This window comes from Mauremys mutica, chromosome 6 (genome assembly GCF_020497125.1).
Source record: "Mauremys mutica isolate MM-2020 ecotype Southern chromosome 6, ASM2049712v1, whole genome shotgun sequence".
NCBI classification, from domain to species: Eukaryota; Metazoa; Chordata; order Testudines; family Geoemydidae; genus Mauremys; species Mauremys mutica.
Genome location: NC_059077.1, coordinates 82,232,046 through 82,247,054, shown reverse-complemented (window position 1 = coordinate 82,247,054; position 15,009 = coordinate 82,232,046).

Sequence of the window (15,009 nt, the reverse complement as noted above, 5' to 3'; positions counted from 1 at the left end):
TGTTATACACATAAATCAAGTAGGCTTCCTTCATAACAGACATGGTTCCGATAATTTGCATCAACTAACTGATATTATTGCTGCTTCGAGAGATTCTAAAGAACCCTTAGCTGTCATTTCTTTAGATGCCAAAAAGGCCTTTGCCTGCATAGACTGTGTTGGCAAAATTTGGATTTTGTAACCAATGTATTGCTTGGGTTAAGTTTTTATACTCTAACCCAACTTCCAAAGTAGTCACCAATGGTATTATTTCTTCCCCATTTCAATTACAGAGAGTTATGATGCAGGGCTGCGCCCATTCTGTGGTTTGATTTACCTTTAGAACCTTTAGCCATTACCATCCTAGCAAATCAACATATTCATAGTATCGGGGTGAGCCAAACAAAGCACAAAATTATGCTCTATGAAGATTAGGCATTTGTGTTTGTGTATCGAAACCTGAGGTTACCAATCCTTTCCTTCTAACCACAATTAATGTTGGGACTGGTGTCTGGATATAACATTAAATGGAGTGTGTTTTAGATAGTAACATCTCTTCTATAGGTTTATTTCTTAATTTGTTTTGTTTTTTTACATAATTCCTATAGAAGAAATATGTTATATCAATTTTGGAAGGATGGTTCAAAAGAAAAGACAAGACATTAGATAAAATCCTGGTACCATCAAAGTCAAAGGCAAAACTTTTATTGAGTTCACCAGAGACAAGATATTGATCATCATTTTTGCTTACATTCAATAGGACTGTTCCAAAAGGGTGGTTTGTTTCTCAGCCTAGTTCTCATGCACTGCTAGGACAATTTTTTTTGCTTTGATTTCCACAATTTCAGGATAACATGTCTGAAGGGGGCAGGGGGTAGGTGTGGAATTACCTAAAAATTTGGAAACAAAAGTCAAATATATTTATACAAGATCAGATTTTACACCTTCTCTCTGTTTGATATATAAAACCTAAAATTTAGGCTATAACTATTTGATCAGTGACCCATTCATAGAATGTTTTATAAATTGCTTTACATCTCTTGATTACGTTAATGGGTATAACCACCTTTCCATAAGTAATATTTTTGCTGCTGTGCAAATACAAGAAAAGGAAAAGGGTCAGATGACTATTTATAACAGAAATAAAAGCTATTAACAAGTATTCTCATTTTGCAGCAAAACAGTTGTTTTTAGAATAATCTTTTATTCTTAGTATGCAGGGGTGATGTTAATTCAGTTTCAGCTCAGAATGCTGGTCACAAGGATAAGAGATACCGATAAAATGAACTGACACCAACTTCCTCCTGTTGGTATGCCACAAGCGACATGCATCACATTTTGTATTGCAAATGCTTTGTATTTTGCTGTAAATCGCCCTCTGTGTTTTTGTTGAGTACCATAATATACCAGTCACAAAATAGAAACTGAATCATGATACAGAGCAATGCCAGCTTTCTATAATGCAGACTGTAGCTGGCGTTGCTGTACTATCACTTCAGTAAACTGGATGTGTGGGAGAGTGTATTTTTAATTTCAAGAGTTAAAAAATAGCCACAAGAACATTTTTTTCTATCCTAAATTATCACAAGAAAAAATGTCCTATCAATACATTTTGTGACGGATGAATGCTACAGAACTTGAGTGGGGTTTTTTTTGTCCATTTAATGTATCAGAATCTGAATTTGAAATTAATTCCAAAAATTAAGCTATTTGATGCTCCATTAAGTAGTGGCACAAGAACAAAAAGCAACACATCTTTATCCCATTTTGTACCGCTACTTTTTCCCTTCTTAAAGTGAATCAACTTGCCAAGTGAGCTGAAGTCATAGAATATTCCTACATATTTCACCAGCAGCTCCTTCTTTTAGGTCTATAAACTACAGATTTTTTAAAAAAATAACAGCTCTCTTAAGGCTTTCCCCCACACCCATCAAACCCTTAGGGATTGTGCTGGCTGTCCTGGACATACAGAAACCAGAAAGTACTGTACAGAAATCAGAAAGTACTGCTGAAATGAAAGCCATTTTCTGAGGAGCAGCCCCAAATCTCCTGCTCTCTGAGCTAATAATAATAGGAGATATACCTATTTCCTATAACTGGAAGGGACCTTGAAAGGTCATTGAGTCCAGGCCTGTGCTTTCACTAGCAGGACCAAGTACTGATTTTTGCCCCAGATCCCTAGGTGGCCCCCTCAAGGATTGAACTTATAACCCTGGGTTTAGCAGGCCAATGTGGGCTAGTGGAGGTACTGCAGGTATCTTTAGAAGTGACAAATGACAAATTCAGTTGCAGAAAGAGGTACTGAAGCAGAGCTAAGCACTAGCTTATTCAAAGAAGAAAACATAGGAGTAGAGTTAAGTGAACAATAGAGTAGTTTTACAATAAGCAGTGTCTAGGGTTCTATCACGGTGCCAGATTCTGATACCCCGTCCCTTTTGAGACATTCTATAATGCCTGGAGAAATCCCTTGCATAAGTACAACTACACTACAAATAGAGCCCTTCAAATCCATGTATATTCACATTATATCCACAGATATCCGCAAAAATGGTCTGAAGATAGCTGATTGGATGTGGATACAAATTCTGTAACTAGGGCCCTGCAAATCCATGGATATCCATAGAACATTTTTTCAGATCAAATACGGATACAAATTTTGTAACCGTGCAGGGCTCTAACTATAAAATTTATGTCGGTAGAGCTATGCTAGCACAGTCCTCTAGTGCAGACTCAGAGTATGCCAACAGAAAGCTTTTCCTCGGGTACATGCACAGCCCCACCTTCCCAAATGACATTAGCAATGCTGTCAGAAGCATTTCTTATGTCAGCATTGCTGTCTTTACACTGGGGGTTTTGTCAGCATCGCTATGTCACTAGGGAGTGTGGTTTATTTCCACATCACTGACTGACATAGCTATGTCTGTGTAAGTTTAAGTGTAGATGAAGCATAAGATACTAAATGTAAATAAGCATGCCAAAATCTGACCCGCAGCATCATAACTTCTGTCTTTAACTAAAATTTGCAAATTCCTGTGAGTCTTCAAAGAATATCTAGACAAATTTAATGTATTTTGCATTTTTCCATGAGCATTGCTTTATCCTTGTGTGATGACTTTTCTTTTCTTTCTCCTCTGTTTTTTCTCTTTTTAGTTTTTATATATGTATTATTGTAGAGATTAAGTATAAACTTATGTTTTTTGTTAAATTATCAATAAATATTGGTCTTATCCATGAACTCTAAGGGTTTTTTCTTCACTACTGTGCTAGCTCAAGCTATGATTCAAGTTTTGCCCCTAACCTGACTCCCATCCCACACAAATGTCTAGCTGGAGTGGGCAGGGGAGTGAGTGTTGAAGCTTGAATGCTGCTGAATCTTGAGCTAGTAATGTAGTGGTAATACAGCAACTCGACATACAACTCATCCTCAACTGCTAATCTAGTCCCTCTTATCTCACTTGAGAGTTGTTTCATTGTGTGGTTGCTCTCATTTGAGCTAGGCTAGCTCAAGTGGAGTAAGACTTAAGTATATTAACTCAAGCTAATTGTTGCAGTGAAGATAAACGTTAAGGGGACAAGATGATTCTTCTATTCCTGTCCCCAGTACTTTCAGAGTAAATGCAAAGGCCAGCAACACATATTCTAGTAGCCCAAGTGTTCATCCCCAGCCTCTCAGCTGTGAAACCAACATACAAGAACCTCAATAAAACAGAATCAACATGGTTGGATGTTTTAATGAAGATGTAATCTTCCAGAAGTTTGTACTAACCAGAGGATCTCAAAATTGCCCAGCTAATCTGTTATCAACTAGAGTTCTAATGAGTCACTTTTGTAAGTATCTGATTAAGAATGTTCCACTCATTCCCTCACAGGTGGGAGGAATCACAATGTAATTTTTTGTTATTGTCCATGCTAAATTAAACCTTCTTCTGGTAACATGAATTATTGAGTGCTCCATTGCTTTATAACATGTTTACAGTCCTCTGGAGCCTGCCCCTCTTTGTATTAAGAGTGCTGTGACTATTGCACTTTGGGTGAGAGAACTCGCTTTACAAATTTACTTTCCCAATATTTCAATATAAAATGGCAAGGAAGGTCATGTGGATCTAAGGAAGGCAGATACCATCAATTTTACTTATGCTTCACCTCTAGATGCCAAGAAGCAGGTAAATATAGTATCTATGTGGCCAGTTATTGTGTGTTTTGTTTGTACTACAGGCTTTTATGATATTCTAGTGTTGAACTGAACTGACCTGGCTGTTATTGGGTTTCCACTTGGCCTCCTCCTTTAAGCCAGCTGCACATCAAGCACCTGATCTTTGGTCAGGAACAGAATTAGTGTTGCTGCCTGAGCCAAACTAGAATGGTTAAAAAATATCAAAACAGGAGCTGACATTTTCTGGGGACTTTGTTTGAATACAGATGATATTAAGATTGTGGATTTAGCAAGGTACTCAAGCATGGACCTAATTAAGTATGTGAGTCATTCCATTGAAATCAATGGGACTAGTCACAAGCCTAAAGTTAACACATGCATAAATACTTTGTTGTATCAGAGCCTAAGAGCTCAATAATCATCACTCTATTCCACATTCCAAGTACATTCTAAGTACAAGTCTTACATGAATGCTACAATAATGTTAGTTTTACCTGGTATTGAGTTGCTAGTGCTGATCACTCTATTTTTGTGGCTGCATTAGTTTTCAAAACATGGCAAAGGACTGAAGTAAGTAGTTTGAAGGATTAATTTATCCTTATTTTAGAGTACATATACAGGTGTTCTTGAGAATATAGCCTTCTCTCATACAACAATATATCTGAACCTATTTCTATCTGGAGTTCTCTCTGACTATGGAGTACAGAAAACATTCCACTCTGTTGTTGTTGTTTTCCTTTCTGCTGTTGACAGCGCCTCCTATTTTCTCATTCTATTCAACCTCAGTCCAGCCTTGACACAGAGTTACTCCAACTTTCTGGATCTCCTGCATAGTTTTACAGGTATCTAGTCTCTATCTTTCCATTGTTCCTCTTTCTTGCTTATCAAGCTACTCCATAACTGGTGGGTCTATTCTATGATAAGACCCCTTTTATCTACATCATCTCCCTGGGTTGTCCTTGACCTTATGCTTTTTTGCTACTTACCTTCTTCCTCATCCCATATCTCTAATTACTTTTAATCTTAACTAGCACTAATACCGCCTTGACCAAGAAAACATAGCCTGTAGTGATGGAGCAAACTGCACTTTTCCCTGTCCCCCTCCATTACCACATGTGCATGGAGAAGCCACATAAGACATTGTACTTGCCTCAGGCACAGTCTACCTGGTGGCTCCACATCATCCTCATGCCATGAACTAGCCCACTGTAGACTAATATTTCATATATTCTATTTGTTTCTGAAAAAAATGTGAGATTCAAGGATTCAGAGAAATGTACAGACATTTTTTTCAAACAACAAAATATGTTTGGATAAGTTGAGTTTTGGCTGAGAGGCATTCAGGCTGGTTTTTATTTTGTCAGAATCAGTTTACTTTTCCTCTTTGGTTGTGACATGAACACAATGAATTGCTGATATTGGTACTAACAGCATAGAGCATGTCAGAGGAATTTTTCCTTATTCCCATGGCATAAATGTTTGTTTTTATTTTATGTGAGCAGATTCAAGCAGGACTTTGGTTTGTGAAACCAATCTGCCTTGATTGTCTTCACTTTTGAAATGCATTGCTTTTTTTAAAAAATATATATATATATAAAGGCACTACAAATATTATCAACTTAGAAATACTGATAAAACTCAGTATAAGGGCAACAGTGTACTACAGGATAAAGCCATCAGTAATTTAGTGAGGTATTATTTTTGGATTCATAGAAGGAATTTGTTTCTGCCTGTTTCATATAGCTGTCAAAACTGCCTACAACAAGAAGCAACTGATACTCATTTCTTCTCTAAATTGCTGACAGCAGTACAATGCATATATGCTCACTTACACCAGTACACCCCACCGTATCAAAATATAAAGCCCAAGGGAATCTCAGCTAACTATATTTCAAATCAAATAAAAATAGTATCTCAACAAATGACAACATTTCTGATAGAACATCATCTTTAGTTATCATTGAACTTTTTTCTTTGAGGGCTTACTTGCAAGATATGTTTTTTCTGCTGACCAGAACCTTATGCACAGAGTTGGCACAGAATACAAATATTTTGTTTATCCTTTCATATAAGACTTCTATATAGGGTCTCTCACATTTTATGATCCTCTTAGGTTTGTAGCTTTATGTTGAGTCATGCAGTCTTTGTCAGTTTTTATGTTCAGTTTGAGACTAACTTTCCTGTTTATAAGGATCAAAAAGTAAACTCTTAAAAAATCATTAGAAATCTGTACAAACAACCTTAACAGCTACTATTTTGTCTTACTCTTCTCTGTGTGCATCTACACTTTTTTCCAATAGTTTTCTGGCAGAAAACTTCCATATTACCCTTGTTCCAGTAATAAATATACTATTTTAAAAGGTATGAATGTAAAGTAAATTTAGCGCTGTCTTTGTTGGTTATCAGTTTTTCTATAAACCATATACATCTAACTTAGACTACCTGAAGGAATTTGCAAATTTTCAAAGAGAAAGAATGGTATGAAGTTATTCTGACTTTATCAATACAGTAGCAGAACCATACCCAGGCTTGTTTTATGATCTGTTACTATAGTTAATGGCTGCTTTATATACTAAACCAACTGAAATTATTTTAATTTATATCAACAAAGCCAGGTCATTGAATTTCAAGCAGAGCAAGTTATTTGAAACCTGTACTTTTGTACCCCGTCAACTTACCCTCTTTTTTTTATAACTATGATAAGGAAAAAAAACAAGGTTGATTCTGTCACGTGATTTCTTTTCAGATTTGGTGATGCACTGATACGTCACCAGTGTCTCCTCCACTGGCTGAATGCCGGGAAGGCAGAGTGCCTCACAGTCCACTCATTATACTTCAAAACTTATTCTGAAATAAACAGAAATGTACTAACGAAAATGTAAACAAACAGATCGGTCAAACCTCACTACAAAATGAGTTGGTGATTACAATCCAGGTTCTAGTGGACACATGCATGCATATTACATGAATCACCATCTCAGATTGCATTAATTGGTAATTTCAGAAGAACAGTAGAAGAACTATAACTTAATAGTCATAATAATCCACTGAAATCAAGAGTCAACTATGTGCACAGAAAAAAAAAAAAACCAACCAAAGACAGTTCCTACCCCAAAGAGCTTACCATCTGAGAGCTATGGAGAAAATAAAATGTATGGAAAATCCAGAGGAGGAAATTTTCAGTAAATTTTGTATTGCTGAATTGTATATTTTGGGCTTATTCTGATTTAACTCACTTCACTTCTAATATGACTTTGGGGCAAAGATTGTATTTAAGATGGGTTAGTGTTTGCATGATCAGTAGAAAAAGTGACATGTTAGGAGATATCTGAAAGAGAAGTGAGTAGAAGCTTAGGGCATGAGAACTGGAAGTCATTCCATGAGTAGGGGGGAAAAAAGTAGGCATGGAGACCAGAGTGGGAAAAGAAATTAATGGAGTGTTGATGTGATGTGATGTGATGTGATGAAATACAGTAATACAGTAATCAAGATGTAGGGTGGAACAGAGTTCTGTAGGGCCTTAAAGGTAAAGAGAAATTTAAAGTTGATGCAGTGGATAAATGAAATTCAGTAGAAAATACAAAAGAGGCAACAGCATGGTCTGGTCAATATAATTGATCTTGGCCACAGCTAAAGCTGCTTTGCAATACTCAGATGGCCCAAAGCAGCCCTACATGTTTTGGGCAGATTGGAGGTAAGCAATATAGGTGTCAAAGTCTGGATATGTCAGACAGACAGTCTGAAGTGTGGAAATAGAGAGCAAGGGCCAATGAGGAGGTAAAATTAAGAGTCATGAGCATAGGTGGTCAGCCAGGTATCAAGTGAAGGATAGAGTTCTGAGGTATTCTCATGGAGTGTGTGACAGGAGATGAGCTACCACCAAAGGAAATGCTCTAAGAACAGGCAGAGTCATGAAGATAGCAATGGATAATTTGGTGGGTTGAATATATACTTATGATGGCATGAAAAAAATGTGGCCACTTCCAAAATAAAGGTCATAAAAATCCTAGCTGAGCAGCAATAAGAAATTTCCCCCCAACTTGAAAAGTTGCCTCTCAAGTTTGTGAAATGACTTCTTATATATGCTCAAGGCTCATGAAACACCAGAGAAGTGCATCATCATGTCCAGAAATATAATAATAGATAATCCTTTAGTGTTGGGATCAAGGAGACGCGGAGTCAAGAGGTTTGTTAAGCAGGTGTCCCGAGCTCTCTTGAGCTGGGTTTTTATTAGTAATTAGAACAAAGAGCATGAGATCACAGTTACTTGTAACATATTGATTGGTTCACCCATAGCCATCTCCCTTTGTGCAATATATCATAATTGGTGAAGGGACTACGTGAGCTATACCTAGTCTGTGCTTAATCAATAACCTGAGCATTGCTTTACCTTAAGCCAGGAGTAAATGTAATAAACACGTGTGTGGTTTGCCAGCACAGCATGTTTCACTACATCTCCCCCTTTTTGTTTTTAAGCAATTTGCAGGCATAATTCTAGCACCTCCCCCACCGCCCTCTGCTCCGTTAAGCAGAAGGTACTTTGGTTTAAAGTCTTTGCAAATACCTCCCATATATTAAGATGAACCCCCCCAGTCACTATCGGTCCCCCTTCCGTAGGGACAGTAGTTAAACTGAAAATAATTATTGTTAACAAAAGTACAGAATTGGCATTTAAGGAGGCTATTAATGCCATCATATAGTTCTCTGCCGTTTTCTCTTGTCCTGTTTTTTTCCAACAGTTGTTCAGCCTGATTAGCTAGGTTCTTTACTTGGCCCCATGTGACAGGTGCATTTCGTTGGCCCCCTCGTTGTCGGCCTGTTGTCACTTTTCCTTGTTCATCATATAAGTGTATGTTGAAGTCAGGGATGGGGTTGCTCAGTCCCTGATGCCACGCCATCCTTGTATGGTCGAACGTATCGTGCAGGTACCCAGAGCGGGCCGCTTGGTGTTGATACAGCTGCGTAACCGCGCCCCCAGGTGATTAGTGGCACAGGTCCGCTCCACTCCGGGCCAGGTAGCTGACGATAGGTTACCTTTGGAGCAGGAAGAACTTCGGTCGTCTGATAATGCCGTTGTGCCCTGGTGAAAAATTGAGAATTGAAAGGTAATAGATTTAAATGATTGAGTGTAAACAGTACTTGAGCCAGCCATTCTTCCTTTTCTGTCAGGCTGCCGGGGACAATAAAGGTAATAGATTTAAATGATTGAGTGTAAACAGTACTTGAGCCAGCCATTCTTCCTTTTCTGTCAGGCTGCCGGGGACAATTCCCCCTTTTTGTTTTTGTCGCAGAAGAGCAGTTTTTAATGTGCGATTAGCTCGTTCTACAATGGCTTGTCCTTGGGAATTGTATGGGATGCCAAAGGTATGCGTGATTCCCCATCGCGTGCAGAACGCTGCCATCGCTGAAGAGCAATAGGCTGGGCCGTTGTCAGTTTTTAAAGCTGATGGCTTTCCCATCACTGCAAAGGAACGAATGAGGTGATTACAGACGTGTTTGGCTTTTTCCCCTTTTTGTGGCGTTGCCCATATATAGCCAGAATAAGTGTCTATGACTACATGCAAATAGGACCAGGGAGCTAATGGTGGGAACCGAGTGACGTCCATTTGCCACAATTGGTTTGCACCTAGCCCCCGAGGATTTACCCCGATAGCGGGTCCTGCGAGGTTTCCAGTACACTCAGGGCACTGCTGAATAATCGCTTGTGCATCAGATAGTGGTATGGAAAATTGCTTGGCCAATGCCCTAGCATTTTGGTGATGTAAGGAGTGACTTTCCATAGGAGAGCAGGGGAAAGCCTTTAAGGCGTTATCAGCATAGGCATTGCCTTGCGAGATTTCTCCGGGGAAAGGCTGATGACTTCTAACATGTGCGATAAAAAATAGATGTCGTCGGTGACGTAAGATCAGTTGTAGGGAAAGAAATAAACCAAGCAAATTATTATCCAAAGATGCAGTAACACAACTAGAAGCAATATTACTAACAACATTGGCAGCATACAAACTGTCTGTTATGAGGTTAACTGGTTGATCAGAAAATGTGTTAAAGGCAAGAATTAACGCAGCTAGCTCCGCACGCTGAGGAGAGCGTTGCGGTAAGGTAAACTGGGATTTCCACTGGTCATTTTTCTTCCAAGCAACCACCCCTCTGGAGGGGCCACCATCGGTGAAAATGGTAAGAGCTTCTGTTATGGGAATGGGAGATACCAAGTAGAATACTTTCAGTGGAATATGCTGAGCAACTTGGAGACGAGGATCCTTGGGAGTATGGTAAGTTACGGACCCAACATAATTGGCTAGGGCTATTTGCACCTCCTCCGAGTGCATACATGCAACTTCCCAGGTGGCGATGGGGATGGGGATAATAATGTTTACTAAATCCATGGCAAACAAGTTTAGTGCTCGATTGCGTCCTTTAGTGATTAATTGAGCAAACATTCCAGACAATGGGACGAGTGTGTTTTTGTGTGTGTGTGGTAAATACATCCACTCGAGGATAAATTCTCTCTCACTTGTATGTTGAAGTAATGCCCCCATGAATTGCTTAGTGTCCCCAAGAATGATTAAGGACGGGGGCACGTCAGGTACTGCTCTATCTACCCACCTTTCTGCCATGGCTTCGTTGACCTTATGCACTACCTCCCGTTGTTCGTTTGTTAGTGATATTATGTCTCCCGGTTGCTTTCCTAATTTTAGGGCATTAAACAGTGGAGTTAGCATAGATGTGGGAATCTTGTAATACGGTCTTATCCAATTTATGGATCCTAGAATTTGCTGTAGTACTACATATGTTAATTTTTTTGGCAAGGTAAGTTTTGGAAGTATGGGCATGGAGTATGCTGCAAGCATTTTATGACCTAAATATTGAAAAGGTTCGGCTTCCTGTATTTTTTCCGGGGCTACTACCAGACCCGATTGACTTAAGATATCAGTTAACTCACTTTTCCATGTGGTGGGTAGGGGCCTACCGGCTATTAAGATATCGTCCATATAATGGTATACAAGTAGCTGTTTGAACTTATTTCTGAAAGGTTGAAGAGCAGTGTTTACAAAATACTGACACATGGTAGGGCTATTTAACATGCCCTGGGGTAACACTTTCCAATGATAACGTGTTGTGGGTTGGGCGTTGTTCAGGACTGGCACTGTGAATGCAAAATACTTTCTATCCTTTTCCTGTAACGGTATTGTAAAGAAACAATCCTTTAAATCAATTATTGCCACCTGGTAGTCATAAGGGATTAAATTTGGATTGGGGAGGCCACACTGCAGGGGGCCCATTGGTTCTAGTATTTTATTAATTTCCCTCAAATCGTGAAGGAGCCTCCATTTTCCTGATTTTTTCTTAATTACAAAAACAGGAGTATTGTACGGGCTTGTAGTATGCTCAATGTGTCCATCTTTTAATTGTTGCTCAACTAATTGCTGCAAAGCTTCTAATTTGTCTTTAGGTAATGGCCATTGTTCTACCCAGACTGGTTTATCAGTTTTCCACTGTAACGGAAGAGCCTGAGGCTTACTCATCTTCCAAAACCAGTTTTGCCCCTATCTGTTCTAACAAATCTCTTCCCCAAATGTTAAACTGTAAAGGCAATATGCAGGGTTGAATATATGCTATTATGGGACCTTGTTCCTGGGATTTTACCGGTAACCATTGAGAGCTCTTTTTAGATGCTTGGCTTCCTCCTACCCCGAATACTGCAGGGGCTATCTCAGAGGGCCATTTAGGTTCCCAATCCTTTTCAGCTATGACAGAAACATCCGCCCCTGTGTCCAACAAACCGGTCAGCCACTTACCTTGGAGGTTATACTTACGTTGAGGTTTGTGCAGGGATATTCGGTGTACCAACGCTGCCACCTGTGGGTGAAAGGAAGAGTCGCTGTCGCCTTCAGTACGGGTTGATCCAAAGCCTCCTGTACGTGTTACCTGTGATTTTTCTCCAGGGAGCTCATATGGCAACAGTATCAGTTGTGCCCAGGAGTCCCCTCGTCTTAAAGTAAAAGGCAGGTGACTCCAATACTGAACATATATTTTTCCCTGATAATCAGCATCAATCACTCCTGGAACTACCATAATTCCTTGTTTGCTTGCTGATGACCGAGGGAGTATAATGCCCACCGTCCCTTCAGGAAGGGGCCCTTTTAATTGAGTAGGCATTAAAAGAACTTCCCCCGGTAAGAATGAGGATTTTTCTTCTTGATTATACAAGTCTATCCCAGCACTGCCGGTCGTTGCCGGTTGCGCTGTAGTCAATTCTTCCGCCCCCATTGTTTTTCCAGGGCCCGGGGAGGGCCCGGTTATTGGTTTCCCTGCCCCAGTCCTGATCGACATTGATTTGCCCAATGATACCCCTTGTTGCATTTAGGACATTTTTTGGAGGGCCTACCCCCTTCCTGGGGTCTTCCTTTATGTGCTCCCCCTCCGGGTGCCCTACACTGGCTTTTAAAGTGACCCGGTTTTTTGCAATTAAAACAATTTCCCGTGGGTTTATTACCTTGTCTTATAGCCCCCGCCAAAAGAGCCATAGCATGGGTTTGACTACCGACATCCGCGCAAGCCTGAATCATGTCTGCTAAAGTGTATGAGGGGCGATGTATTATAGATTGCAGTACCTTCTTGCAATCAGCATTAGCTTGCTCATAGGCCAGTCGCCGTAAAAGCTCTGTCTGTGCCTCCTCGTTATCGACCTGCCGCTGTACTGCTTCCTTGAGCCTATCTATGAACTGCGGATACGGCTCTGTAGGCTGCTGCCGGGTGGCTGTGAAAGACCTAGTCGGTTTCCCACTTACGGGAACCCTTCTGAAAGCTCTCATAACACTAAGTTTAGTACGAATATATGTATCTGGGTCTAACTCCAACTGTCCCTCTATAGTGCTAAATTGGCCTGCTCCATAAATCTGGTCAGGCGTGGCAGCTGGGGTTGAGTATCCCACAGCAGCTAACCTAAACTCACTGTCCCACACCATATACTGGGCGGGGGTCAGCACCATACGAAATAAGTCTTTCCAATCTTGTGGAGCCATAATGTAGCCATTTCCAATTCCTTCTAAGATGCCTGCCACGAAATTAGACCTGATGCCTGTCTCTGTGATAGCTTTTCTCACTTCCCTCAGTACTGTATACGGTAGCGCCGTCCACTCTCTGGCGGCATTGCCCTGTGCATCGACTCCTGCCGCTATAGGCATTAGCATGGGCAACTCTCCCTCCCACTGATGTTCTTCCTCCAAATTCAATTCCCCCGTCTCACGCGCCAACGCAACCGCCGCCCGGACGCAGCCCCCACGATTCCCCCGGAAACAAGGCTGATCAGTTCCTTTATTAACGGAGGGATCCGAGGGCCGCTGCCCCGTATCCGACACCGCAGGTGCTGGTGGTAGCACCCGTGGGTACGGAGGCGGTGTCGTCAGCGCGAGAAGCGGGGCGGCAGTGAGAGACGCCTGTGGCCCCAGTTTTCCCACTGCCTCAGTACAGCGCTGCCACATGAGCAGGTGCTGTACTGCTGCTCTCGGTGTCTCAAAGAGCTGTGTTCCTATCTTTTGCCAATCTGCTTGCTGCAGGGACCCCTCTTCGGGATACCAGGGGCATTGACATTCTATTTCCTTAACAAAATCCTCTACATGCCGCAGCGTAACTGCTGGGCAACCGCTCCCCTCAATGAGCTTAAATAATTCCTTAGCATGAGCCTTTTGAGGCACTGATAAATCGCTCCCCATACTCACGAGTGGCTGTTTCCAGCGGGTGCACCTAGACTATTCCAGTCGGATGAGCAGGGGTCCTCGGGATCCGGTGTATCACGTCGGGGTCACCAGATGTTGGGATCAAGGAGACGCGGAGTCAAGAGGTTTGTTAAGCAGGCGTCCCGAGCTCTCTTGAGCTGGGTTTTTATTAGTAATTAGAACAAAGAGCATGAGATCACAGTTACTTGTAACATATTGATTGGTTCACCCATAGCCATCTCCCTTTGTGCAATATATCATAATTGGTGAAGGGACTACGTGAGCTATACCTAGTCTGTGCTTAATCAATAACCTGAGCATTGCTTTACCTTAAGCCAGGAGTAAATGTAATAAACACGTGTGTGGTTTGCCAGCACAGCATGTTTCACTACACTTTAGGAATCATTTCACAAGGAAGCTTTTCAGCATACTGTGAGCTCCTTCTGCATATTCTCAATACCTGTTTAACATGGACAGATCTCAAAATATAGGGCTGTATTTTAGGAGTGTTCCATGAATAGAGATCTATAAAATATACTTTACCTCTGTATCTTTTCAATGAGATGTTTACTCCATATTTGGAGATGCTATTATTTTTGCAGACCTGTTCAGACCTTCTATTATTTCTGAAGTCAATTAGGAGGTGGATTTAGTTTTTACAGTTACTTCAATTTATGAACACAGCCTTCATGTAAACATTTATTGTTTCAGGTGCTAAGTAGATCAAAGAACCACCCATCTTAGAACTCCTACATTTCACTGAAACAACTTTTAAAAGCCTTAGATCTATTTATACTTTTGTATTATGCATTTCACAAATGAAACTTTGAAAGTAAAACATACAATTATCTGGGGATGCTACAGTGACTACACTAAATATTTTAAGGAAGAAATAATTGCAGGTATTGTATGCCCTTTGTCAGAGTGGGTCATGAGATTTATTCATCTATTTCATTCCTTAACCTCTTCATTGCCGGGGAACTGGTTGTCATTTTAATGGCCATTGACTTTTGTGTGGCTGCTTTTGCAATTGACTTTCTAGTCTTAGAATATTCACTGAGACACTCTTAACTTTCACATTACCAAATATCATTGCTTGTTATCTGACATAACAAAAATACATTATTTGAATTGAAATTTAAAAATGGTAAGAATTAATAC